Here is a 27,385-nt window from a genome sequence, read left to right as displayed (position 1 = left end):
AAGAGGAGATTGAGGATATCCCAATGGATGATGAGGATGTTGGGGTGGAAATGGAGGATGTCGAAATTGTGGGGTCTAACCCCATCACTAAGCTACCTGAGTATGTTCCTCCGCGCAAGGGAAAGACCAAGGTGCCCAAAGACATTGATGAGAGTAAAGTCACCTTGCATACACCCGTCTTGCTGTACCAAATTGTGTTTGAAGGACCGTGCTTGGGGCGTGTCCCCCTTTTGAAATTAGAAGACTGGGATTTAGCAGACACAGAGTAGTTCCCTCACTTAGCAACGGACCAACTTATGCACCAAGTCCTCCACAAAAACACTGGAGTGACCCCGTTGGAACCACGGAAGTGGCTACGAGGCGTAGATAAGGCAGGATTACTCAACCCACTATGGGTGCCACATTACAACTGCGCACCCATCATAATAGTGGTAATCAAGTAGCTATTGTTCTTGGTACACGATGGGTGTCTATGGTTGGATGAGGCAATACCCATCACTCATAGGCTGATCCACAGGATCACGTGGCTGACATACATAGGGGAAAATCCGGCCATGGAGTTTGGCAGAAAGGCTGGCAAACATGTCCTCATGGAGGCCATGAAGGAAAAGTTCAATTTTGTGAAGAAGTTGCGTGGCTATGCCATTTCAAGCATCTGTGACCCTACGTTCAAAGTAGCCACACAACTCTTGGCAGGGAAGGTTATGCGGAAGTGTCATGCAGTTGAAGTGTTGGAACCAATCGTAGCTTTGGCAGCCCAATGCACGGAGGGAGTTCAATTTAATTAGGTGTGCTACCTCTGTAGTGAGTTCCTTTCGAACTACCGTGAGGCGCAGGATCTCAGCAAGCCATTCCACTATGCATGGCTCTTGTTGTCCATAATACTAGTAGCATGGGAGCTACCTGAAGACAGTCAATTCCCTCCGGTCACGCCAGACCTGCCAAAGGTAGCGAAGTATGCTTCGCTATGGGTGACCAAGGATCCTCAGCAGATAAAGGACAACAAAATCTTTTGGACCTTGATGGAGATGAACGTGCACATGGCCATCAACCGCAAGCCGCGGTTGTCGCCTACCAATTTTGACAGATTACAAGAGTACGTGGAATTAAAGGTTGATTTCCACCACGTCTCAATAGGGCACGAAAGGACCCTGAGCAGCAGTGGCACGACTTGCCCTACTTGGCGACAGATGATGTGATTGACACGGTCCTTGACTGTTGGCTGGTAGAATGGCGCACTGCCTCGGACTTGGCTGCGGGATCTAGCAAGACCGTCGCGCAGTGGAAGAAGGAAGAAGCCAAGCTGAAGATGGAGCATTTGGCTGCGAAAAGGAGAAAGAAGGTCGATGCTAAGGCTAAGGTAGAGCACGCTGCCACACAGGAGACAAGTGGACAGGAAGGAGGAGAGGAGCGTGGCTCTGATAAAGAGAAATCGCCCTCACCAGAGATAGAGGAAAAAGCGGACGAACAGACAGAGCAGGGAGGAGTAGACCTGGAGACGACTCTGTTCCGTATCAAGCGCACCAGTGGTCCAAAAAAGATAGGGCCACAAAAGAAGTCCAGAGCGAGAAAGACGTCTTTGGATTCGATCACCCTAACAAGCGGGAATCTGAATGATATAGGGGATACAGTGCAAGATGACACCGCAGAACTGTTGCAGCAGCAGGCACTGGGCATTATTTAAACGGGTCTACGCGAGCTGCAGATCCATGCCTCACACATGTAGACCAGCATGGCGCCCACCAGTGTGGCAATTGGCACCTCAGAAGTCACGGAGATGCTGCGCGCTAGGGACCCTCGAGCCATAGTGCTGCCAGACGGAGCGTTGACAATGGCGACTAACGCTGACAGACCGACTGTCAGCACCCTCAAGGGCATGGGACTTAATCTGGCAGTGCTTCCTAGCGAAGTGCTTTACCTTTTGCAGGACGGTGTGATCACCGAACTTCGAGCCCGCGATCACCGCGCTTTGCAGGTGATCAGCGAGCAAAAGGTCAACAACGCTCAGATGGTTGTATAGCGCAACTCCGACATCAACCTTGTGACCAACCTCACAGATAAGAATTAACACCTCACAAAGGTTGTCGATGAAGCATACCAGACTGTCCCGGAGCTGGACATCCCTGAGGCTGAGCCAGTCGATGTGCAGGTTCAAAAACTCGTTGCGGGAGTGCGCGACGCACGCACATAGTTGGCCAAGGTTCAGCTGGAGCTAAATCTCAAGATTGTGGAGTTGCAATTGAAGGCCCAGCCTTCAACTCCGCTAGAAGTCAGGGAGCAGTGCGTGACTACTATGGCAGATGCGGTAGCAAGTGCAATGACAGACTGCACGACACTTTTTGAGCAATCACTTGAGGTCCTCACCAGCCTACAAGAGGACCCCAATGTACAAAGGCTAGAGACAAAAGTGCGGGAACTATAGCAGTGCTACGACGAGGTTAAGGCAACAGCGTGAACTGTTGTCATCACGCAGAGGCTCGTGAAGCTGCAGGAGGCCAAGGCACTAAAGGAACGGGTAGACACAGCACAGCACAAGGAATACATGCTGAAGGCTCGCTTGAAGCCTTGGTTAGGTGAGGCCTATGAGATCACGACCACCATTGAAGGCAAGTTGGCCAATCTGCAAGAGACTCAGCAGAAGCTACAGGCTGATAGTGCAGGGTCAGTGACAGAACAGTTGGTCAAGAAGCTGAAGCAAGCGGCAACACAGTGCACTGTTGAGGTAGCAGTTGTCCAGGTCGAGCTGGGAGGTCTTCGTGACAAGATCTCCATGCCAGCCGAGTGACTCGAGAGCGAGTCACCATGTTTGTGTTGGGGGCCTGTTGGGAACAAGTCCCCTGGGGGTAAATTTTGGGGTTAAACACCCATGTTTGGGGCAGAATGCCCGAATTTTGTGTAAAGAAATGTAAAGTCTTTGAATTTTTTGGTCGCGGAGCACGAATTTGTCTAAATTTAAAAGGGTTTTCCGCCCTTAGTCTAGATAAGTTGTGTCGGTTTTGGAGATCTACCATGGTCTGTGGACCATGGGATTGTATAAAAAGGGAAGTCTTAGAAAATCTAAGTAGACAATACAGTAAGCAAGTTAGAATTCATGAGTCATTGGTATGTCTGGGTGAGCCAAGAGCAAGATTCTTAGCGTAGGAAGAGGCTCTACAGCTGAGTACACAGAGGCCTAGGGTGGAAGTCCACAGCTGAGTGTGCGGACCCCTGCAGCTATGTGCGCAAGGCGGATAGAGTCTATATTGGGAACTTGAATCATAAATAAAGAGAAGTATTATGGAATCATTGTGTTTTATGTCTCTGATTATTGCATCCGATTATGATATGCTAAGTTTTGGGTTTACGTTATAATGTTAAATTGATGTGCAAATGTATTTGTTTCTATCTGTTATTTGAACGCAAGTAATAATACATGTTTACGCGAGGGTAATCTTAATTGCATGATAAAGTTGGCTGACCTCTAAGATAATTAGGGAAATGAGACAGTAACATAGTTACAGAGGCGCGTAAGTGCCTGAATCATTATTCAAGTTTGTGCGAAGGACAGTTGGATACCTTCGCGAAGTTCTGAAAGACAGAAGAGGAAATACATCGATAAGCCCTAAAGGCTTATCGATCTGCGCGAAGGCCGGGATTAAGGTAGAAAACCGACATCACAACCATCTCAGGGTGCAGAAACTTGGTTCTTGTATCCCCCCATACTGCTTTGGGTGAGACTTCGGTCCGCACTCCGCAGACTGATGCCAAAAGGACCAATAGTGTAGGGATTTGCTTGGCTTCCTAACGTTGAACCTGGGTGAGGGCCCATCAAGCCAACACCTGGTCAAATGTAGTCGTTCCGGGTCAAATGTAGCCGTTAGATAACCTGCTCTCTCTATTTATACTACAACCATGATCTGGTTCTTCAACTTGTCCTGACAATGAACCACACTTGTTGGTTCGAAACATGTCGACAAATGTATTATAATGTGATTTCCGCTTAAAACTCTTCTCAAAAAATTGTTTTATTTAATTTATTTTTATGTAATTTAAAATAATAATAATAATTAATAAATAAATTTTCAAGTAATAATTTAGGAGCTGAAATTGAATTTTTTTATCTATAATGATGTCAATTGTAAATATCGCAGTTACAACTAACTTGTAATTTTAACTCCAAAAAAAGAAAAAAAATTATATTATTATTAGCATCATTTTTCGATTTCAAAGACATTTAAAATTTTTGTTTTGTTGTTAAGACCATGATGTCAAACAAGTTGGAATTGTAACTACCCTAAAACCAAATATTATTAGTACATTACTTTTTGATTTTGGAATTTAAAAAAATCACTAAATATAACATCTAAAAAAATCTAAAGAATTGTCCTTAAATTAATGAATATGTTTCAACATAATGCAATTATTCCTTCACCAACAACTTTCTTAAATGAACTTTGAAAACATACATATTGCATATACACCAAAGAAGATTACTATTTTATAAATAATCATTTTCCTCTTTAACCAATTTTGACCAACATCGTAGCTTTAACTCCACCCTCTATAAATTTAACTTGAAATATTTGATACAAAGCCCAGTGAAAAATACTCATTGTTAAAAAATTTGCTTATGTTGTTTAATGGTTTACTAAAATATGAAACACCGACAAGCTAATAGTGATCTAAATGTAACTAGGCTCGTCTTCATAATTATCATTATACTTCTATCAAAAGAAGAAAAAGAAACTATTATTGTGATAATTTATATTTTTAATTAAAGCATATGCTTGTAGAGTTATTTGAGTCTAAAGAAAATTTATTATGATTTAAAGCAATGTAATTGAGTAAAAGTCTGATTTGGACTTCTTGTAAGAAGAAAAAAATAAAATTGTATTGAGTCAAAATGTCAATTTTGTCATCCACAAGTCAAGTCGTCACTCCTTGGACAAGTCAGCCTAGAGAGGCACCTTTTCGACCTCCTGGATGTTTATAAATACAAGTCAACTCAGCCATTTGGAGACCATCAATTTATCACATTGATTTATGTGCCAAGAGAAGAAGAAAATCAACTGAAGTCAAAGGAGAGAGAAATTTGGAGTTTTTTTCCCTAGATCTGCTCACCTGTGCGAATTTTTGTGAGGAATTGCAAGCCCAAAATTTCAGGAGGACCGAAATTACAAGGCCAAAATTTCAGAGATTTGACTAGCATTGACTTTGTTGACTTTGACTTGGTGGAGGTGACTTGAAGGAGGGTTGACATAAGGTCTTTGTGGCAGTGTTGGTTTTGGTCTTGGGTCTTGGATATCTCACTTTGATATGATTCTATAAGAAGGTGATTTTTCTTGGATTTTCCCCCTTGTGGGATTTTGCCCTAGCTTCGAGCCTAATTTCTTGTGTCCTTTGTCTCTTTGTGATCTTTACGTTTTCTACATTTTTGGTAATTGTTTGATGAAAGATATATAGATGTAATAAAAATCCAACAAACACTCACAAGTAATTGTCAAATTAAGAGAAATCAACCCTAATCTACAGGGTATTGATTTCTCAACATAGTTTCAAAAAAAAAGACTAAAGGAAGGTAGTATGAAGATCACATCTTATTGTCACATTTGAAGGTACTTCTACAGCAGTGATCTCACTCTTATAGAAGCTACGTTTGAGGACTCTATTTGCAACAGTTACATCTCTTTCTATAAAGCCTAAAGAAGAAAACTTGAAGCAACGGCCATCACTCACTCTTGAAGAAGATCCTTGAAACATTGATCTCTCTCTTTTGACTTTATTAAAAGTATTTGGTCCTAACTCAGTAGCACTCTTGAAAACACTCTTACAATAGTTTCTCCTCTCTGACAAGTAAGTCCTACATTCTACGACATTCATTTGTATAGAAGTCCAAAGTTTATGAAGTTTATATCTGTGGCACCCTAGGCAAAGTACCATGCAAATTTTGTGGCATCTTTTCCTTGTAAAAATACGAATTACGAAAGGCACAGTACCTATGTGATGCGAATTGAAGGAAGACATCAATATTCCTCATATTCGAGCTCATCTGTATAAGAAGAACCAAAATCCTTAAGGGCTAGAAAAGAGACCTAAGTAAAAGTATCAAAGTTTATATGACAACGAGTATGATATCTGATTCTAGAGATTGGAAGAAGTATTTTGTATTGACAGTCTACATCAAATAGCAAAAACAAGGTGACCTGAACCCGTCACAAAATCAACCCTTCTGTGGTGACATCTGAATCTTATATGGTACTTTGGTTTACGAAATTCTATAAGCAGTTCTGAGGTACATAGTCTGAATTCAGAGGCACACAAGTTCGAGTTTCGAGGAACACATCCAAAATTTTGAGGCACTTGCATCCGAAATTACAGAGAGATTTTTGTGACATATGAATGAAATTCTGAAGCACTCTGTGGTTATGGGGCCAAAATAATAAACAAAGTTCATACTTCTGTTGAAAACAAATATTTGGCCTTTATGGACAGTTTATTATCTAAAGATACACAATGTATATTTCTTTGACATCCTGAACAAAATACTATGTGAAGATCATCTCTGAAGCAATTGACAAATTGTTGAGACAATCAAACAAGAGTGAAGAACGATATCCGAAGTATAGAAGCCATATGAGGAAGTCTATTATCTCTGCACTAGTGGAAGTCACAGGAGGAACTTTAATAGGAAACAAATATGTTATAATGTGAGCATCCATGATGAGATCAAACTACAACTACTATGCATGACATTCGAGCTCTTCAAAACACTATAGTTTACAATATTCTTTGTGGCAACACTCTTTTGAAGCATTCGAGGCATACTCAAATAATGAAGAATGTGAATTTAGAGGCATTGTTTACAAGGGACAGTATAAGTTTACCACTGTGTGATCTATAATACTTTTACTAGTACAAAGTGTTAGAGTTCTGATCTGAAGGTTTGGTTCTACAACATAAACTAGCCATTAACATTTTGAAACTCACAACAATTGATGCTAAAAGTTGGCCTCGTTACAAATATTCATGGAGGACAGAACTCTAACATTTTTCTTTGATTGGAAGATCACTTTGTCTATGGTATAGTGGAAGGGACTATGATAAAACATCTAAAGAAATATGTATCTCTGTGATTAGATATTTGAAGCACAAATATGAGAAGCAGCTACAAAGGACCTACTACATCAATGAAGCCAAACTATCTATGAAGCTAAAGCAAAGTTAGCAGCTCAAAGAAATTTCCTTGGTTCGTATTCTAGACTAAGACGTTAGGAGATCAATGGAAGAACTGGCATGACATTTGAAGCATATCCCTATGATACCAGCACATGAATTAGTCATGATTTGCATCAACAAAAACCGATTCACTGAAGCCTAATCTGTAGTATCTTTGTTGGAAGAAAAGGGCACATGTCAAAGGAACAGATCTCTGCAAGGATGGACATGTAATGTTAAAAATGCTACATATATTCTTTGCAACTAATGTCCCATACTAAGTTTAGTACATATAATGTCAAGTCTTTTAGCTCACGAATAAGTTTCTCTCTCGAAAGATAAAGATGTGTTAGAAAAGGATTTGTGTAGATTGTTGATATGTTAGCATACAAATTCTTTCCTTGCATAAGGAATCAAGGTTTTTATGATCAAGAAATGAAATCTCATGCATATCATCTCTAGGGTTTTGCAACTAACTCATCAGTATGTTTGTAGAATTTGCATTTCTCTACTGACGAATCAAGGAGACTTTGGAGAATCTAGGGTTTGTAAACCCTAGCAAAAGTTTGAGTTAGGAAACCATAGAAATAGAAACCCTTACTAATCATTTCCTTTATAAAAAGAAAATCTAGCTCTTGAAATTGACAAGAATGACATCATGCTAATGTGAGAACAAGTTTGCTAAACAAGTCCAAGATTAAGATGGAGCTAACCCTCTTCAAAAAGATAAGTACCCTACATTTCCTTCATTACTATTATTGTTATTCTATCTTTGTACTTTGCCTTTTTATTCTTTCACAATCTTCTAATAAAGGTTGCAAGTCAAGTCAAGATCTATCTAAGCTTGATTAACTAATGAAAGAATTGAAAGAATGTGGCAAAGTATGAAGATTAAGAAGGAGGAAGGAAAAGTCGATTACATGGCAAAGAAATTCACCTACCTTGGCTAGAAGCAAGGAGATGTTAGTTCCTAAACAAATACAATACTACTTGAACTTTGGCAGAAAATCTAGAAAGGTTTATGATCAAAAGAAGAAGATGACAAATCAATGGCAAGCCCCTTTGGCAACAAATTGAAGAGTTCTGGTATTGTTGTAGTGGAAGTTGATCAGTTCAATCTAGTAACAAGTTGATTAACAATAATGATGTTGATAGAAATACTTCTAATGATTGGAAACAAATATAATTTCTTGGAAAAAGCATGAAAGTGGAATTATATTACGAAGGAAGAAGACGTGAAGGCTTGTGAAATCAACTAAGAAGAAGTTTGGCTCCATAAGATGTTTGGTGAACCACTTAATGACATGAAGAAGCTACGTGAGGGTTAACAAAGATCCAGGAAGGTCGAAGCTCATTATGATGTGATGTAGATAGGAGCCCAACCTATACAACAGATCTCCACGGAAGAACATGTAGTTGATGCTTTAATGAGTATTTTTTAGGCAAGCTTAGGGTTGTGGTTATTCCTCCCCGGTTGAGAGGGAGTGAGGATGGACATTGTAGTCTCCATGTGTCATACACTATGGCTAGGACTAACAGTCATAAACCTAGTGAGGGCACTAGTAGGGAGAATGGATCAATACTTCTTGAGGAATTGTATCCAAGGTAGTAGTAGTCCCGAGGACATATACTCTTTGAGGATAGGGTATCCAAGATAAGAGTAGTCTTGGGGACCGATATTCTTTGAGGATAGGGTATCCAAGATAAGAATAGTCCTTTGAAGACATACTTGGTGAACATCCGGATGGGGTATGTGCCTAGAGAGAGGTGGTGGTGGTGTCCAAATTTATGCCTCCTAGCTTTGTGCCCTGATCTAATGGAGAGATAGAGCTTGTTAGTTAAGGCATTGCTATTTTGTTATTGACAATGTTGGTTATGATGAGGCTTAATGATGCTTATCAATCTGAATCCCTTCTAATGAGAATATTTAAATCCGAGAGTATCTTGGTATCATGATGAGTCATTATGAATACCTCCCTAGTTAAGATGGAGCATTGGAAATGTAACTAGGTTCAATCTTCATAATTATCATTGTACTTGTATCAAAACAAGAAGAAAAAAATTGTTATTATGATTATTTTTATTTTTAGTCAAAGCATATTCTTCATGCTTGTAGGGTCATCTAAGTCAAAATAAAATTTGCTATGAGTCAAAGAAATCTAATTGAGTCAAAGTTCCATTTGGACTTCTTGTCAGAAGAAAAAAAAAAGGAATTTTGTATTGAGTCAAAAAGTCAATTTTGTCGTCCACAAGTCGGCCTAGAGAGGCACCTTTTTCAACCTCTTGGATGTGTATAAATACAAGTCATCTCGGCCAATGTTGGAGACCATAAACTTATCACATCAATTTTTGTGCCAAAAGAAGAAGAAAATCAGCAGAAGTCAAAGGAGAGAAAGAGGAAAGTCAAAGGAGAGAGAACTTTGGAGTTTTTTTCCCCAGATCTGCTCACATGTGCAGATTTTTCTAAGGAATCACAGGTCCGAAATTTCAAGAGGGCCAAAATTACAGGGGTCGAAATTTTAGGAGTTGACCATATTTTAGAGATTTGACCAATGTTGACTTTGACTTAGTGGAAGTGACTTGAAGGAGGGTTGACTTGAGGTTTTTGTGGCAGTCTTAGTCTTGGTCTTGGGTCCTGGATATCTCACTTTGTTCTCATTCTATAATAAGAGGATTTTTCTTTGGTTTTCCCCCTTATGAGATTTTTCCCTAGCTTGGAGCCAAATTGCTTGTGTCCTTTGCTTCTTTGTGATCTTCTTGTTTTGAACATTTTGTATAATTGCTTGATGAAAGAAACATAAATTAAATAAAAAGCCAACAAACACTCACAAGTAGTTATCAAGTTAAGAGAAATCGACTCTAATCTACAACATATTGATTTCTCAATAGATAGTTCGCATAAAGAAAACACATTTAAAAGGATTTCTTATGAATTATTCTTTACAACAATGCAAAGAATGATTTTAATTTTAAGCTCACCCTATATCATAGAAAGAGCTATTAAATATTCATTCTTAGTGTTAATTAGCTTACACATGTGTTTTGACTTGAAATCAATAGCCTCATCGAGTCAACCAACAAATTATTAAATATTATGTGTCATCAATTTTAAGATAAATATGATTATTAGAGATGGTAAGTGTAGGTATCATTCTCAATCTCTAATGAAATCAAGAAAACACTTTTTGGTAGGGATTGTATAGAACTTTAAACAACCAACCAAACCAAAAATATTGACATTATTCTACAGGTTGAGGGTTATCAATGAAAGTCGTATTAAAAAACATCTTGTAATAAGGGACTCAACTTTAATCATCAACCAGATGCTAAGTGCCTCCCATCTACGTGATGGTAATTTAATATATACTATCAAGAGAATTAGGAAGGAAGTCAAATGGTTTGGAAGTGTTGAGTTCTTCCACATCCTAAGTTGCTCAACAATCAAGCAAAGCATCTAACCAACAAGTTCATTCTTCTATATTGCAACAATTTAAGATTAAAAATAAGCAATATATTCTTCCTTATCCTATAAGTATCAAACCACAGTTATGATGTAATGGACCACACTTAAAACATAATTAAATATGAATTACTTATAGAAATTCAAAGCCATTAATCATCAACATAAGAAATATTTCAATCAATTAGTACAAGAAGGATGTGCAGTGAGAATTTTCCTTTAGAATGACAATTAGCTTACTTGTAATTTCATAATCATTTCACTATTATGATCCAATTGATCACAACTAACGTTTTGGGGACGACTCTCTGTCCAAACGTAGGCTCGACTACATTACGAATTTCTACAGTTGGTCACTCTCAAGCCCTCAATCAACTACCTTTTCCATTGAATCCCTCCTATCCTAGAATTCTTCCAGGAAAAGAATCATCACATCCGCCTCCTTATCCATTAAACAAAACAATATGTTCAAAAAATGGAAAGATCAACTTCAAGCACATAATTCATGTGCCATCAAGAAAATTTCTATTTTTTTCCTCAAGTTCTGCTTAACTTAGATTTTTCCATAATTGACTCTTTCTTATTCAATTTATTTACTTTTTATTAACATTTTATTCTTACTTTTCTTATAGTTTTATTTATTTATTTGAAACTTCACTTTATTATTTATTATTTTATTTATTTAATAATTATTATTCACACATATTATTAATTATTATTTTGATAATATGGGGTATTATGTATTCCCCCTCAAGTAATTGCATCCCAATGTTAAGTTTAATCATATAGCTTATAAGTTATTTATTTATTTCTTCTCTTTCGTCCATCACCCTCTATTGTAACTAGTATAGGGGTCACCCAAGTGACCATAGTAGGCATCAAAGTTACATCACAACACTAGGGAAAGAGCAAGTACTCTCAAGCTCCTCTTCCCCAACTTTTGGAACCAAGCTTAAAGCCCCATCAGTCTATACTAGAGCCCCAAGGCTTCAAACTCATATGCCCCAAAGCAAGCATCTAGTCTAGTACTCATGTACCTTAGGCATTTTGAAAGGCTAACCCAAACTCCCTCCATATCTCCTATTAAGTATAGCCCCAGGCATCAAAGCCCCACATCCAACTTTTTCACTTCAATATCACAATTCCAATATCAACACTCAGCCTTCTCAAGATGGTCTTGTAACCCATTGAAAATTATCCAAGGCAAAATAAATTATGGCATAAGTAGTTGATTGAATCTGTCCCTGGCCCATAAAGTGTTACATATTCTCCTTCGTAGGTATGGGCTCCCATGAGATCAACAAATAAACCAGCCCTCTAAGTCCATCAATGGATTCCCTATCAGTCACCACCTCACAACATGCGACCAATGGTTATAACATCATCTTTTCATGAAAAATAATAGACATGAAAATTATTACATGTCATCATGATATTACAATATCATTTTTATCACAACATCCTTAATAGTAAGTGCATCCTCATGCATGCCATCATTATGCATCTCATCGTTAAACTTCATGCAATTACCACATCCCATAAAATCATGAAATTCCATCATGATATTATAATATTAACACATCTTTATCAAAAATATAACATTACATCAACATAATAAATAGATCCACTTGTTAACATAACATCATATATATGATAATCATCTCAATATATATCACATGTTGAATAACAATAACCATAAACATTGTTATCATGATACATTAGTAAATTCAAATTCATTAGCACATATAAACAATTAATACCAACTATGAAATTTATTGCAATAATATCATTGAACATCCCTCTAGAATTTTTTAGTTACGTATGTCAGTGTGAGCTAGATCATCATACTATGAGTGCCAAACTTGCATCAAGATACCAATTATGATTTCTTCTTATTTCAAAAATGGGCAGACAATTTATAAGGTAGGTATAGTCACCCTATCGATATGTTCAAGTATATCGTTAAACTTTCAACTAAGCATGATCATCTAGAGCCTTAATCCCTAGTCATGTTAAAGAATCTATGGCAATTAGGTATAGTAGGATTCTTCTTGACTTGATAACAATTTGAGAAGCTCTTTTACAATGTATCTTGTTAGCTTAATGGTCTTCTTCTTATTATTAATGCATGTGTTTACTTCATCAAACTTCTACCAAAAACATAAGAACAAGAACACAAGATGTTGGCTCTCTGCTAGGCCAGAACCTCTCTCTCTTAGAGAGGAAAACCCTTTCGTAAATTTCTCTTATTGATGCTTCTTATTGGTCAATGCTAAACCCTATACCCTTGACAAGAATATCCTCCAAGCACAATTCAAGTCCTTCCTTATTCCTTCACTTTGTCTCCCGGCACTTCGTCCTCCTCCTTCTGGCATTTCTTTCCCCGACACCTTATCCTCCTCCTTCTAGTATTTCATTCCCCGGCACTTCGTCCTCCTCCTTTTAGCATTTCATTCCCTGGAAATTTGTCCTTCTTCTTCGAGCAACTAGTGATATACCTTGTTATGTGAGCTCTAGAAGAGAGACTTATCTTTGATCCTTACTGACATCCTTCACCTATGAATATACTTTCCTTCTCTTGTCCAACCAAGTTTCTTCTTGATGTGTAGTTGCAGACTTGATGTGATAGCACTGCAACCCTAGTTTCTCGCATGTGTGGGATGTTTCTCTTATACTTTTGGCTCCTTTCTCCTTCACTTGAGAGACCCTCTTCTTCGCTTGAGTAGGAGGAGTTATAGGCCTAAGTTACTAGCCCAAGTGATAAGATATGTATGACTTTTTGAAGGAAATGTAACTAGGATCGGTCTTCATAAATGTACATTTGATATTTGTATTTATTCAAGAAAAGAAATATTATTTTTATCATATATGTCAATGAGTTTCTTGCTCATTGAAAAAGGTTTAGCACGTGTTAAAGTGCTATAGGTGAGTCAAAGAGAAAAGAATTATGTTGAAGACCTCAAGGGCATGTTACACTAGGTATACTTATGTATTAGAGTCAAAGAAGACACCTCCAAGAAAATTCAAGTCTCCTCCAAGCAAAGGCACCATCAAAAGAAGCCATATGAAGAAAATAAGTCAAGTTAGCCTACAATGAGCAAGTTGACCTAAAGGAGGGACAGTCCTCTATATATAGAGGTTATCCACTCCTCCAACGTCAAGCATTCATTCCTCTAAAATTTGCGAGTAAGGAAGATGAGTTAAGGGTGAAGAGAAAGTGAAGAAAAGGAGCCTTTTGTGTGGCGAAGGAGGAAGAAATACCGAGCCTTGGAAGTTTGTTTTAGGGCTAAATACAGTCACACGTGTGAAAAGGAGAGGGTCTCCCTGCTATCATAGTAGCCATCTATCACAGTCACATAGACTTCATTGTTTGGGCTAGATAATTATGCCCAGAAGGCCACTCACTGAAGCAAATAAGGATCTCACTCAAGTGAAGAGGAAGAGGTCAATCTCATAAGAAATGCCCTCACACGCACAAAGAAACAGCGTTGCACTACTGTAATAACAAATTTGCAACTATATCTCAAAAGAGAGCTCAGTTGGGCAAGAAAGAAGGGTATCCTTATGTGTACTAAGGATCAAGGATAAAACATCTCTTCTAGAGCTCACATAACAAGGTCTATCATCAGTTTCCGGAAAAAGAAGGAGGATGAAGTGTCGGGGAACGAAGTGGTGGAAGAAGGAAGACTAAGTGTCAGGGAACAAAGTGCAAAAAGGAGAAAGGAATTGACTTGTGCTTGGAGGACATTCTAGTCAAGGGTCTAGGGTTTGGCATTGATCAATAAGAGAAATTTACTGAAGGGTTTTCCTCTCAAGAGAAGAGAGGTTTTGGCCTCGGTAGAGAGCCAACATCTTGTGTTCTTTTTCTTATGTATTTGGTAGTAGTTTGATGAAGTACACACATGCATTAATAAGAAGAAGAAGAGTATTAAGCTAAAAAGACAAATTGTAAAAAGACTCCACAAATTGTTATCAAGTCGAGAAGAATCACACTACACATAATATGTTAGGATATTCCGACACATAGGATATAGTTAAGTTCAACTTGGTCTAGTATAGAGTTAGGTTAGAGTTAGGTAAAGTGTGTTTCTTTACCGTTGTACATTTTGTAACTTACAATCCGACGGTCACGATATGTAGTGATCCGACGGTTCACTCTCACCTCGGTATTACCGACACTTGATCCGTGGCTTGACACCCGATTGGTCCATGAGTTCTATTTAAAGCGCATGGAGGGTCATTGTTCGGATAATCCGTGCATGAGAGAAGCTTATGTAAATTTTCATTCTTTGATTAATAAATTGTCTGTACCCACGTTGGGACAGGCCGTGGACTGTTTCCCTCCTTGCACTCTGAGGGTTTTAACCACGTCAAAAATACTGGTGTATTGATTTGAGATCTGGTTGTGAGCGGTGTCCTTTTGGTATTCTTCTGTGGAACTTACCCTGTAAATTCCTACATGGTATCAGAGCTATTTGAGGGCCGCGTCCGTTGGTGATCCAAATCTGAAGCCGGTAGAACTGCATGCGGCTGTCGTTTCCTAGATCTGCTGTTTCTGACTGCTTTCGGGCCGAGAGGACTGCTCTGTTGCATTCGGAGCATCTGTTTCAGTGAGGAACCCCTTTCGTTTCACGCGAAAAGGTTTCCGGTAGCCCTAGCTGCGTCATTTTTCAGATCGGGAGGTATACAGTGTTTTTTTTGCAGTTTACTGTCATTTTCTCTCTGCTTATTTCGGTTTCGGTTTATTTAGCCTTTTTTTTTTCCCGGATCTATACCTTTCATTTCTGCGTATGCTCTTTGCCCTGCGACTCTGTGCGATCTGGGCAAATCAGAAACAGAAAGAAAGGATTTTTCTCATGCGTATGCTCTTTTCCCTGCACCTTAGTGTGATCTCGGAAAATCAGAAACATTGAGGAAAATATTTAGTTTTTCGGCTAAAAGCTAACTTTGAGATTTTTTTTAAAATTTCTAGTTTTTTGGCTAAAGCTAACTTCGAGCCGTAAGGTTCGTTTTTCTTTGGATATTCGTGTTGGGTTTTGTGTTTTGTGTGTTTTGTAGGGAAAAGAGTCTTCCCAAGGCAAGCACGCAAATCGAGGCCCCCCCCCCTCTCTCTCTCTCTCTCTCTCTCTCTCTCTCTCTCTCTCTCAAATCTTTTGTATAGATCAATTGGTTCAAAGACCTTTTAAGAGAGTAGAGGTCTTGGGTTCAAGTCTCCGTTTTGTGGGGGCGGATTTTTTCATTCCCGCACATTCGCGCACTTTGCCGGCAACGTCAACAATTTTTTTTCAAAAAGCCATAACTTCTTCATCCGGAAGCCTTTTTCAGAGCCGTTTTTTTTAAAACCGCCTATTTTTTCGAGATCTATCCATTGGACCACTCACTTTCAGCATCTTCAGCTTCAGTTGTTTTTCAAAAATGGAAAGTCCATGCCAAGTCATTCTTGACAGCACTAACTACTTCCAATGGGTCGCCTACATGGGAGATTTACTTAGAAGTAAAGGTCTCTTCAGAATAGCCACAGACCAAGAGAAGAAACCCAAAGATGAAGACAAGGCCGAAAAATGGGAAAATCGACAAGATCAAGCACGTGGCTTGATAGGAATGTCTGTTTCTCCTGATCTTAGATTCCACATTGCAGAAATTGAAACTCCTCATGAAGCATTAGAAAAACTTGCTAAAGTTTTTGGGATTAAAAATGAAATTAGATCCCATCAACTTGAAAATGAGCTGCTTACTTTGGATCCTAATAATTTTTCTTGCATTGAAGATTTCTTGTCAAAATTCAAGAACCTTAGATATCTCTTGGAAGGTGTTAAAGTTAAGAAAGATGATGGTAACCTTATTTATTCCATCCTCACTAAGTTAGGGCCAGCCTACTCTGTATTTGTTTCCACTTTCCATTCTACCAGGGAAGCTTTCATTTGTCAAGGCAAAGACTACAAGCCCCCTTCCTTTGACTCCTTTTGTGATTCCTTAATAAGAGAACAAGAAAAACTCTTACACCTTGGTCTTCTTAATCTTGGAAACTCTTCCACAAAAGCGTTAGCCGCCCAGCAGTATCCAAATTCAAAGAATCCTAAGAAGTCTTATCCTCAAAGGAATGGTCCTAAACCAACTCAGCCTCAAGATGAAAGATCATTTCAGCAATATGATAAGCCCAATAAAAACAAATGGAAGAAGACTGAAAGACATTGTAACTTTTGTAATCGAGATGGCCACTTAGAATCTAAATGCTTTAAGAAGATGGAAGCCTTAGAAGCCGCAATGAAGAAACATAACATCCATCTGGAGCCTACTTCAACTTCAACTTCCGGAACGGCATTTTCTGCATGTCATCGTCAATCATCTCAGTCTAGTTATGCATTAAATGTATCTTCTTCTTCTTCTCATTCTCATGAGTGGCTCATTGATTCTGGAGCCTCTTGTCACATGGCCAAAAACCAAGCCATGTTTTCTTCTTTAAATGATTGTAACACCAAAAATATATATGTTGGTGATGATAGATCTCTTAATGTTGTAGGGACTGGAACTGTTCATCTAGACAATGGTCAGTTCAATGATGTATTATGTGTTCCAAACTTATCCTGCAACCTTCTATCTGTCTATCAGATAACTCATTCAGGTGAAGGTAAAATCGTTGAATTTTCACCTCATGATGTTGTAATCAAGGATCTAAAAGATCCTAAACAGATTCTAGCTACTGGTCTTGCTGATGATTCCAAAAGGTTGTATAAGTTTCACAACTTTGGGTCATCCCATCTTCCCTCAGTATTTGTTGCTCATAATGATGAAGTGAGCAAACTTTGGCATGAGCGGTATGGTCACTTAAACTATCGCTCCCTTCAGCATCTCTGTAAAGAAAACATGGTGACAGGTCTTCCTATGGTATCTTGCAAAGATGGTGTTTGTTCCGGATGTGTACTCGGAAAACATCATCGGGACAGTTTTGACAAACGTGCCTCTTGGCACGCCTCAGCCCCTTTACAGCTTGTGCACAGTGATTTATGTGGTCCTCTTCCTGTTGCTTCATTCTCTGGCTGCAAGTACTTCTTAACTTTCATTGATGATTTCTCTAGACGCACTTGGGTATACTTCTTAAAACTCAAGAGCGAAGTATTTACCACCTTTTTGGCCTTCAAAGCATTCGTTGAAAAACAATCTGGACATCAAATTCTTAAGCTAAGAACTGATAATGGTGGAGAATATGTTAAAAATGCATTCATCACCTTTTGCACCGAAAATGGCATTCAAATGCAACATACTGTTCCATACACTCCACAACAAAATGGTGTAGCTGAAAGGAAAAATCGCACTTTAAAGGAAATGGCTAATTGTATGCTGCAATCTAAAGGACTCAGTCTTAGTTTTTGGGCCGAAGCAATTAATTGTGCAAATTATATAATCAATCGCACTCCTACTAAGGTTCTAGAGAATATCACTCCAGAAGAAGCTTGGAGTTCCATTAAACCAGATGTAAGTCACTTTCGTGTGTTTGGAAGTGAAGCATGGGCCCATATTCCAGATGAAAAGCATAAAGCCTTAGAACCTAAGAGTGAGAAATGTACTTTTGTTGGATATTCTGAAGATGTAAAAGGCTATAGACTTATTCCATTTAAGTCCAAAAATGTTATCATTAGAAGAGATGTAAAATTTGATGAAAATAAATCGGCCTGCGAGCCTAGTCCGGCGGATGTGCCACCTCTTCCCATCTCTTCTATCTTTGAGAACATTTCTTCTTCTGATGATGAAAGCGAGGATGATAATCCTTCCCCACCTTCTCAGGATCCTCAACTTCCAAGATGGGTCCGTGCTACTCGGGATGCAGCAGGTGATCTTGCCGGTGATCCTACAGATCAGCGACGTACACGTTCTCAGTTTGAAAGAGCCTCTTCTTTACTGGCTCAAGCTCCAGTGAATCATGATCCTGACACTTTTGCAGAAGCTTCAGGCCATCCACATTGGGAAACAGCTATGAATGAAGAATATCATTCATTGATGACAAATGATACATGGGATCTTGTTCCTCTACCAAAGGGACGCAAACTTGTTAGATGCAAATGGGTTTACAGAACCAAGTATGGACCAGATGGGAAAGTTAACAAACATAAAGCTCGTCTAGTTGCTAAGGGCTTTTCACAGGTTGAAGGCATTGACTACACTGAAACCTTCTCTCCAGTTGCCAAAATGAACTCTATCCGCCTTGTTCTTTCCCTTGCTGCCTCTTTAAAATGGGAAGTACATCAAATGGATGTTAAATCTGCCTTCTTGCATGGGGACTTGCAGGAAGAAATCTATATGGAACAACCCATTGGCTTCATACAAACAGACTCCAGCCTCGTTTGTCGCCTTAAGAAATCCCTTTATGGCCTCAAGCAAGCTCCTCGAGCTTGGTATGCCAAAATGGATAGCTTTCTTTTAGAATCTGGCTTTTCTAGGTGTCATTCTGACAATACTGTCTACACCAAGAAAGTGGGCAACTCTCTCATCATCCTTGTTCTTTATGTTGATGATCTTATTCTTACTGGTAGTGATCCCAACCTTATAAACCATGTGAAGTCCAGCCTTAAAAAGAAATTTGAAATGACAGACTTAGGACACTTACACTATTTTCTCGGTCTTCAAGTCTTGCAATCCCAAGAGGGTATTTTCCTTTCCCAGTCCAAGTATGCTTGTGATATTCTTCGTCATTTTCACATGGAAGACTGTAAGCCAGCCCCTTCTCCCTTTCAGTCTGGAGTCAAACTTTCAGTCTCTTGTACTTCTCCTGAAGTTGATGCTACCTTATACCGTCAACTTGTCGGAAAACTCTTGTATTTAACCCATACTCGTCCTGATCTTTCCTTTGTTGTTGGCCTTGTTGCTCGTTTTATGCAAAACCCCCGTGAAAGTCATTGGAAAGCAGCTAAAAGAATACTTCGATATGTTCGAGGTACAATACAGTTTGGGATTCATTACAGTGCCAAAGCAGCTCCTCTGTTAGTTGGTTTCACTGATTCTGATTGGGCTGGTGACCTTGATGATCGGAAGTCTACTGCCGGTTATGTCTTCACTCTTGGTTCAGGACCTATTACATGGGCTTGTAAGAAACAGGCTGCCATTTCTCTTTCGTCAGCAGAAGCAGAGTATCGTGGTGCCGTGGAAGCTAGTAAGGAAGCCTTGTGGCTTCGTCAGATCCTATCAGAGTTTGGCTTTGAGCAGCAGCATCCAACCACACTTTGGTGTGATAATCAAAGTGCCATTCAGCTATGCAAAGATCCAGTCCAGCATCAGCGCAGCAAACACATTGAACTACACATGCACTTCATCAGAAAGCTCATTCTTGACCATGTTCTTGAAGTGCAATATTGTCCAACGGATGATCAGGTTGCAGACATCTTCACAAAGGCTCTCACAGAGGCGAAGTTCACTAAACTTCGATATATGCTTGGAGTTCAGGAAGTTGTCACTAAGGGGGGATAGGCTCTAGTGCCTCCTTCCTTCTCTTATTGTGTCATATTTGTAAATCCTTCAATCCTATCCCAAGTTGTTCTTAAGGGGGGATGTTAGGATATTCCGACACATAGGATATAGTTAAGTTCAACTTGGTCTAGTATAGAGTTAGGTTAGAGTTAGGTAAAGTGTGTTTCTTTACCGTTGTACATTTTGTAACTTACAATCCGACGGTCACGATATGTAGTGATCCGACGGTTCACTCTCACCTCGGTATTACCGACACTTGATCCGTGGCTTGACACCCGATTGGTCCATGAGTTCTATTTAAAGCGCATGGAGGGTCATTGTTCGGATAATCCGTGCATGAGAGAAGCTTATGTAAATTTTCATTCTTTGATTAATAAATTGTCTGTACCCACGTTGGGACAGGCCGTGGACTGTTTCCCTCCTTGCACTCTGAGGGTTTTAACCACGTCAAAAATACTGGTGTATTGATTTGAGATCTGGTTGTGAGCGGTGTCCTTTTGGTATTCTTCTGTGGAACTTACCCTGTAAATTCCTACATAATATCCCCATATTATTCAACATGATTGTGATCTTGTTATTGTTATGACCGCAGGTTGCCCTTCTTTTCTCGCACGTGTGATTGTTTTTCACCCTAAATACAGTCCCTTCAACTTCAATTGGACTTCTACTTCTTTGTTGCACTAGAGGCTCCTTAAACTCGTTTTCCCTTCACCCTTAACTTGTCTTCCTTCTCGTTTATTTTAGAGGTATTGTAGCTTTTTCATTGTAGGAGTGGACAACCTCTATATAGAGGACTGTCCCTCCTTTAGGCTGACTTGAGGACAGTAGGCCGACTTCACTTCTTTGCATTGGAATTGCTTCTTTGATGATGTTGTTGCATGGAGAGGACTTTGACTTTCCTTTGAGAGATATTCTTTAACTCTTAAAATATATACATGGTGTAACATGCCTTAAGGTCTTCAACATTTTCTTTTGACTCTTTGGCTCACCTATAGCACTTTAACGTGTGCTAGACCTATTTCAATGAGCAAGAAACTCATTGATAAATATAACAAAAATAATATTTCTTTTCTTGAATAAATACAAATATCAAAAATACATTTATGAAGACCAAACCTAGTTACACTTTCTTCAACACTCCCTCTTAACTAGGAAGGTATTCATAAATCATTACAAGGTGTTTAGCTATTTTTCAATCTGGAAGAATGTTAGGCCCCTATACTACTAGTGTAACCCCTTATTGTTATTAGTACAACCCCCTTATTATATTATTGTACCCACGTAGTCCCCATATTGTTACTATTGTGCCCCATAGAAGCCCACTATTGTTATTATTGTGCCCTACATTATTATTGTTATGTAGGCTCTGATTATATTATGACTCCTTAGACTCCTATATATAGAAAGGAGGTCTTGTCATTTGTATCATCAAAGAATTGTTCATTTGTGTAATGTAAAGGTGGTTGCCCCCTCGAAGAGGCTTATTTCTAAGGCGTTCATCTATCTTTTCTATCTCTTTGTGAGTTGGTTTCATAACATTTGGTATCAAAGCTTTGGATTCTAGGGTTTCGCTACTCCAAATAGGTCATCGTGCCATTTTCACTATAACTTTTTTTTCTGTGATGTTTCAGAAGCAAAAAAAAAAAAATGCATTTGAGACGAAAAGGCACTGAAACTCGGGTCTGAATTTCAGAGCTTTTCCCGCTATATTTGCGGAGATATGATCTGAGGAAGTTGGTCTTTTTGCAGACTCCCGAATTACATTCCAAACAGGTGACCTGTGCAAAATCGTCATAACTTTCTCTCTGAACATCGAATTGAAATTTTGTAAGAAGGTACAAAAAGAGGACGGACTGTAGTTTCTTGTATATATTTTTCAGAGCCAAAGGTCGAAACAGTGACACGTGGTACTTCATACAAGTTTGCTCTTCTGGAAAGGTCTATAATCAGGTCATCTTGGGAGATTGTGCATAACTCTGCCTTGGAGAATCTAAATTTGATCAGACTGGTGGCATTGGAAAGAGGACATAGAGGGCTACTGCAGATCGCAATTTCAGAACTTGAAGAATCGAAATTACAGAGTTATAGTCGTTTCAAGATCGAGCTCCTAAAATCAATAAAAGGTGATATGAGGAAGTTTGATGGCAAGGATCTGGTAAATTGGATACTTCAGATGGAGCAATATTTTGATCTACATGGTGTACCACTGTTATAAAAGGTATGTATTGCATCTTCATATTTAGAACCGGATCAAATTTTATGGTATGCAGGGCTTTGTTCTCATAAACAACTTGTTATGTGGTCAATTTTCATGGAGGAAATGATAGCACATTATGAGGATACAAAGAGCAACACCTTCTTTAGAGAAACACCACAACAATTGGAAAGAGTAAAAGAGCTTTGTTACATAGTGGAAGTAAAATTATGGCAACAAGGAAGTCTACCCCTCGCAACTATAATAATGGAAGTGTTGTTTCTCCTAGCCTTCCACAACCTACAAGGGTTACACCACAACAATTGGAAGAGAAAAGAGAAAAAGGGCTTTGTTACAATTGTGATAGCAAATGCACTAAAGGTCATAAGTGTGCTGAGAAGAAAGTATTTTACATAGATTATGAAGAGGAGGAAGAAAAGGATCAAGAAACACCAAAAGAAGAGTATATACACCAAGAAGCAACCCCAGAGAAAAAAGAAATGAATCCGACCATATCTTGTAAAGCATTGGCCAAAATTACCACTCCTCAAATTATCAAGATAAAAGGACATATCAAGAAGAAAAATGTTCAAGAAGTGAAAGATCACATCGAGCATCAAGAAATGAATCTAACCATATCTTTTAAATCATTGGAAGAAATTACCACTCCTCAAACTCTCAAGATAGAAGGACATATCAAGAAAAAAAAGGTTCAAGCAATGAAAGATCATATTGAGCATCAACAACAAGTTCTCCAACTTTTAAAGGATAATGCCACTTTGGTGCAAAATTGAATGAAACAACAGGTAGATCAACATTGTAGTGAAAAATGTTTCGATGTAGGTGATTGGGTATTTTTACTTCTACATCTCAAGCAAGCTATTTATGAGAAGGAAATGTTGGAAATACTACATGCACTTAAGAAATGGCGACCTTACCGAATGGGAAGACACTTCAAGGTAAAAATGGATCATGATAGTCTTAAATACTTTTTAGAACAAAGATTATCTATAGAAGAACAGAAAAAATGGGTCACAAATATATTGGGTTATGAGTTTGACATCAATTATAGAAAAGGGAAGCAAAATTTTGTTGTAGATGCACTCTCAAGAAAAGATGAGGATGTGGAAGCATTGTTTTGTGCTATTTCTATTATCCAACCAAACTGGATAAACGAAGCAAGGGATGAATGGAAGAAGGATGAAGAAGTGTGGCCACTCATTCAAAAGTTGCAGAAGATCCCAATTCAAACAATATTACTGGAAGTTGAAGAGGAAGGAAAAATCATATTGGAACCTGGAGCAGTCACAAAAATAAGAACCCGAAAACTATGAAATCGATCAATTTCAGAGTATTTCATCAAGTGGAAGAACTTACCCGCTCAATATTCCACATGGGAGGACAAGAATATTCTGCAGAAGCATCAAGAACTACTCAAGCATTGAAGACAAAAATTTTTGAAGGAGAGGGGCATGTTAGGCCCCTATACTACAAGTGTAACCCCTTATTGTTATTAGTAAAACCCCCTTATTATATTTTTGTACCCATGTAGTCCCCATATTGTTACTATTGTGCCCCATAGAAGCCCACTATTGTTATTATTGTGCCCTAACATTATTATTGTTATGTCAGCTCTGATTATATTATGACTCCTTAGACTCCTATATATAGAAAGGAGGTCTTGTCATTTGTATCATCAAAGAATTGTTCATTTGTGTAATGTAAAGGAGGTTTCCCCCTCGAAGAGGCTTATTTCTAAGGCGTTCATTTATCTTTTTTATCTCTTTGTGAGTTGGTTTCATAACAAAGAATTCACACAAGAGAAACCGGATTAGCAATCCATCTGTTAGCATCATAGTAACCAACATTGTTCATAGCCAGGCCTTTGACTAACTACTCTATATCTCATAAGATCAGAGCACAATGTTGGTGAGACCAATGACTTATACACACCTTAGTCACCGTCTCTCAAGTTACATACCCACCCGGGTGTTCACTGAGTATGACCTTCTAGGAATATTCTTGTCTTGGGTTCCTAGCAATCAAATAATATTGGTCCTCTTGCTTACTCTTGTCTTGGATTCCCTACACATCCTCAAAGAGCATCGGATGCCAAATGATTGCCCAATCCTCCCATTCTTTCTTCCCAAGTGAAGACAAGAATGTTGTGTCTATGCCTAAGTTTCCTCTGACAAGGAACTTGCCCAAGTTCCTTTGTAATTGGGAACTTGCTAGAACTCCCTCTTAGCTAGGGACTTGTCCATTCATCAGCAACTTCTTCTTCGTGGGTCCTTCTGCTGCTTGATCTCCTTATTTCCTTCGATGTCATAAAGTCTTTGTTTGAACTTCTTCTTGATAGGGCATTGATCAATCACTTTCCTTCCTGGTTTGTCATGTCATTGCTTGCTTTGTTCTTGATATATATTAGGTCCTCTTATCATCTGGCTACTCCTTTGTCATCTTGTTTATGCGACGGAATATTTTTCACATGGATGCTTAGTTGTACTTGCTTGTTCCCATACTTCGATCTAGTAGCCCTTCATGACTTCATCCTGATATTGCTTCAACATCAAATAGTGCTTTTGTTGGATGGTTGCTTCATCATGAAATCTTTGTAGAGTTGAATCGGTTATATGCTTCTTCATATCTCCAAGGCCTTCACAGGTTTCAAGGGTCCTTTGATCTTTGTCTTCCTTTGTTAGAGTTGTCATGCCTTCTTTCAAGAGATGTCTTTAATGGATCTTGTCAGATAGTGATTCTTTGTGGCCATGGTGTTCTTCACATGCTTGATCTCTTTCTTCATTTGCTTATTCTTGGATAGATTATTCAACCATCTTATACTCCTTTTGGGAGCACTTATTCATCGCATTGTAGTACATGCCTTCGAGCATGTCATTGGCGAAAGAGATCCTTTTATACTTGATCATGTCATAGAATTATTCCCATGACTCAATAATATATATATGACATGACCTGACTTTGATGCATACGTACCTCATCTTGATTCTCCTTTGATCATCTTGTCTTAATTTGATTGTCCTTGGTGTGGCCCTTCTTGCGTCATCTTTTCTTGCCTGCATATCATCTTTTTCTTGAATCCCATGAATGGGACTCCCAATGAGACATTTGCTCTTGTTTATGAATCTTCTTTTGGAGATTCCATCAGAGGATCTGGAAGACCCTTACCCTACAAATATTTCTTCCTATTGATGATAGAGGCATTCTAAGATTCTTAATCATGATCAATTATTATTTCATTATGGATGAGGTCCTATAATAGGTATGCTCCTTCTACATGAATATCTTGAGCTATATCTACCATGCTCCTATATTCTAGAAGATATCTTTAACCATGCATTCTATTATATTTCTACATGCTCCTATACTACTCAACTTTGAAAGAAGACTTTAGGTAAAGAGTTTGACTTAGTCATAGTAAAGATCTGGAGGATATTCCTTCTTTTGCTTCTTGTCTTCTTCTTTCACCTCTTGAGTTACATGAGCTTCTTCCCTTTCTATTTTTTTGTTGTTGTCCTTCTTAAGTTTAGGAAAATCCCTTTTGTAGTGTCCATATTCTTGGCATCCAAAGCATTGGACTTTGGACATATCTCTATTGCTTGTTCTTCATGGACCAAATTTGCCAAATTTTCCCTTTCTCTTGGCCATGGTTACAAATGCTTGCTCCTTTGATCCCACATCATCCTTTGCTTTGAGTCTAGTTTCCTCTATCTTGCATAGAGACCATAGTTCACTTAGTGTGGTAGATTCCTTCTTGGCATATATGTTTGATGTGAAGTTGCCTCAATCCTTGGGTAGAGCATTAAGTACTACTGTTGTCATTTCTCTGTCAAACATGACTTCACCTAGCTCTTGAAGTTGATCCCTCATCTCAAAGATCCTCGTGAAGTATGGAGCTATTCCTTCCTTTGATATCTTCATCTTGTACAAATCATTTTGTAGAGACATCACTTCTCTAGTTGTGCTTACCGAGAATGGCTCTATTAGTTTATCATAGATTTCTTTTGATGTTTCAAGTTTAGAGACATAAGGAATGAGAGAGTCCTTGATAGATTCTATTAGAATCCTTTGAGATCTTGTCTCATCTTTATTGTACTTGGCTAAGGCTTGAGTTTGTTCCTTAGTGGGGATAGTGATAATCGCTTTGATGTGATCTAGAAGTTCATTCTCTTTGAGAAGTAAATCAATCCTCTTCTCCCATGCAAGGAAGTTATTGGTCCCAACCAATTTGTTTCTTTCCTTACAAAAAGACATTGAGGTATATTCAGAAGGGGACATATACTTGCTTGATAGAGTTTGAGATGTAGTGGACTTGCTCTCTTCTTGAAGACTTGATGGCTTTCCTTCCTTAGATCTTGATGTTCTTCAAGTTGCTTTCTCCAAGTGGACTTGCTTGATGATGAGATTTTCTTGATGACTTGTAGCTTGATGTAGGTCCCTCTTTGATTTTCTCTTCTTGTAGGTGCCTTTATATAAGGCTTTTCTTCTTGCTTTGTAGTCTTCCTTGATGAATGATAGATGGTAGACCTTGCCCTTGATTCAATTGAGACTTCTTGGCTTCATGCTTCAACCTTGTAGATCTTCTTCCTTGATGAGTCACCTTATCAGTGTTCTTGAGATGCCATTTCCTTGATGTGTCACCTTAGCTCCGATACCATGTTTAAGATTCTAGGGCAATTAGGTATAGTAGGATTCTTTTTGACTTGATGACAATTTGTGAAGCTCTTTTACAATTTATCTTGTTAGCTTAATCTTCTTCTTATTATTATTGGTGCATGTGTGTTTATTTTATCAAACTACTACCAAAAACATAAGAACAAGAACACAATATGTTGGCTCTTTGTCAAGAAAAACCTCTCTCTCTTAGAGAGGAAAACCATTTCATAAATTTCTCTTATTGAAGCCTCTTATTGATTAATGCCAAACCCTAGACCCTTGACAAGAATATCGTCCAAGCACAAATAAAGGCCTTCCTTCTTCCTGCACTTTGTCTCTCGGCACTTCGTCCTCCTCCTTTCGGCACTTCATCCTCCTCCTTCCAGCAACTTAGTGATAGACCT

This window comes from Pinus tabuliformis, chromosome Q, assembly GCF_031772625.1.
Source record: "Pinus tabuliformis cultivar Carrire ecotype Pingquan chromosome Q, CPIR1, whole genome shotgun sequence".
NCBI classification, from domain to species: Eukaryota; Viridiplantae; Streptophyta; class Pinopsida; order Pinales; family Pinaceae; genus Pinus; species Pinus tabuliformis.
This window is presented reverse-complemented; position numbering follows the sequence as displayed.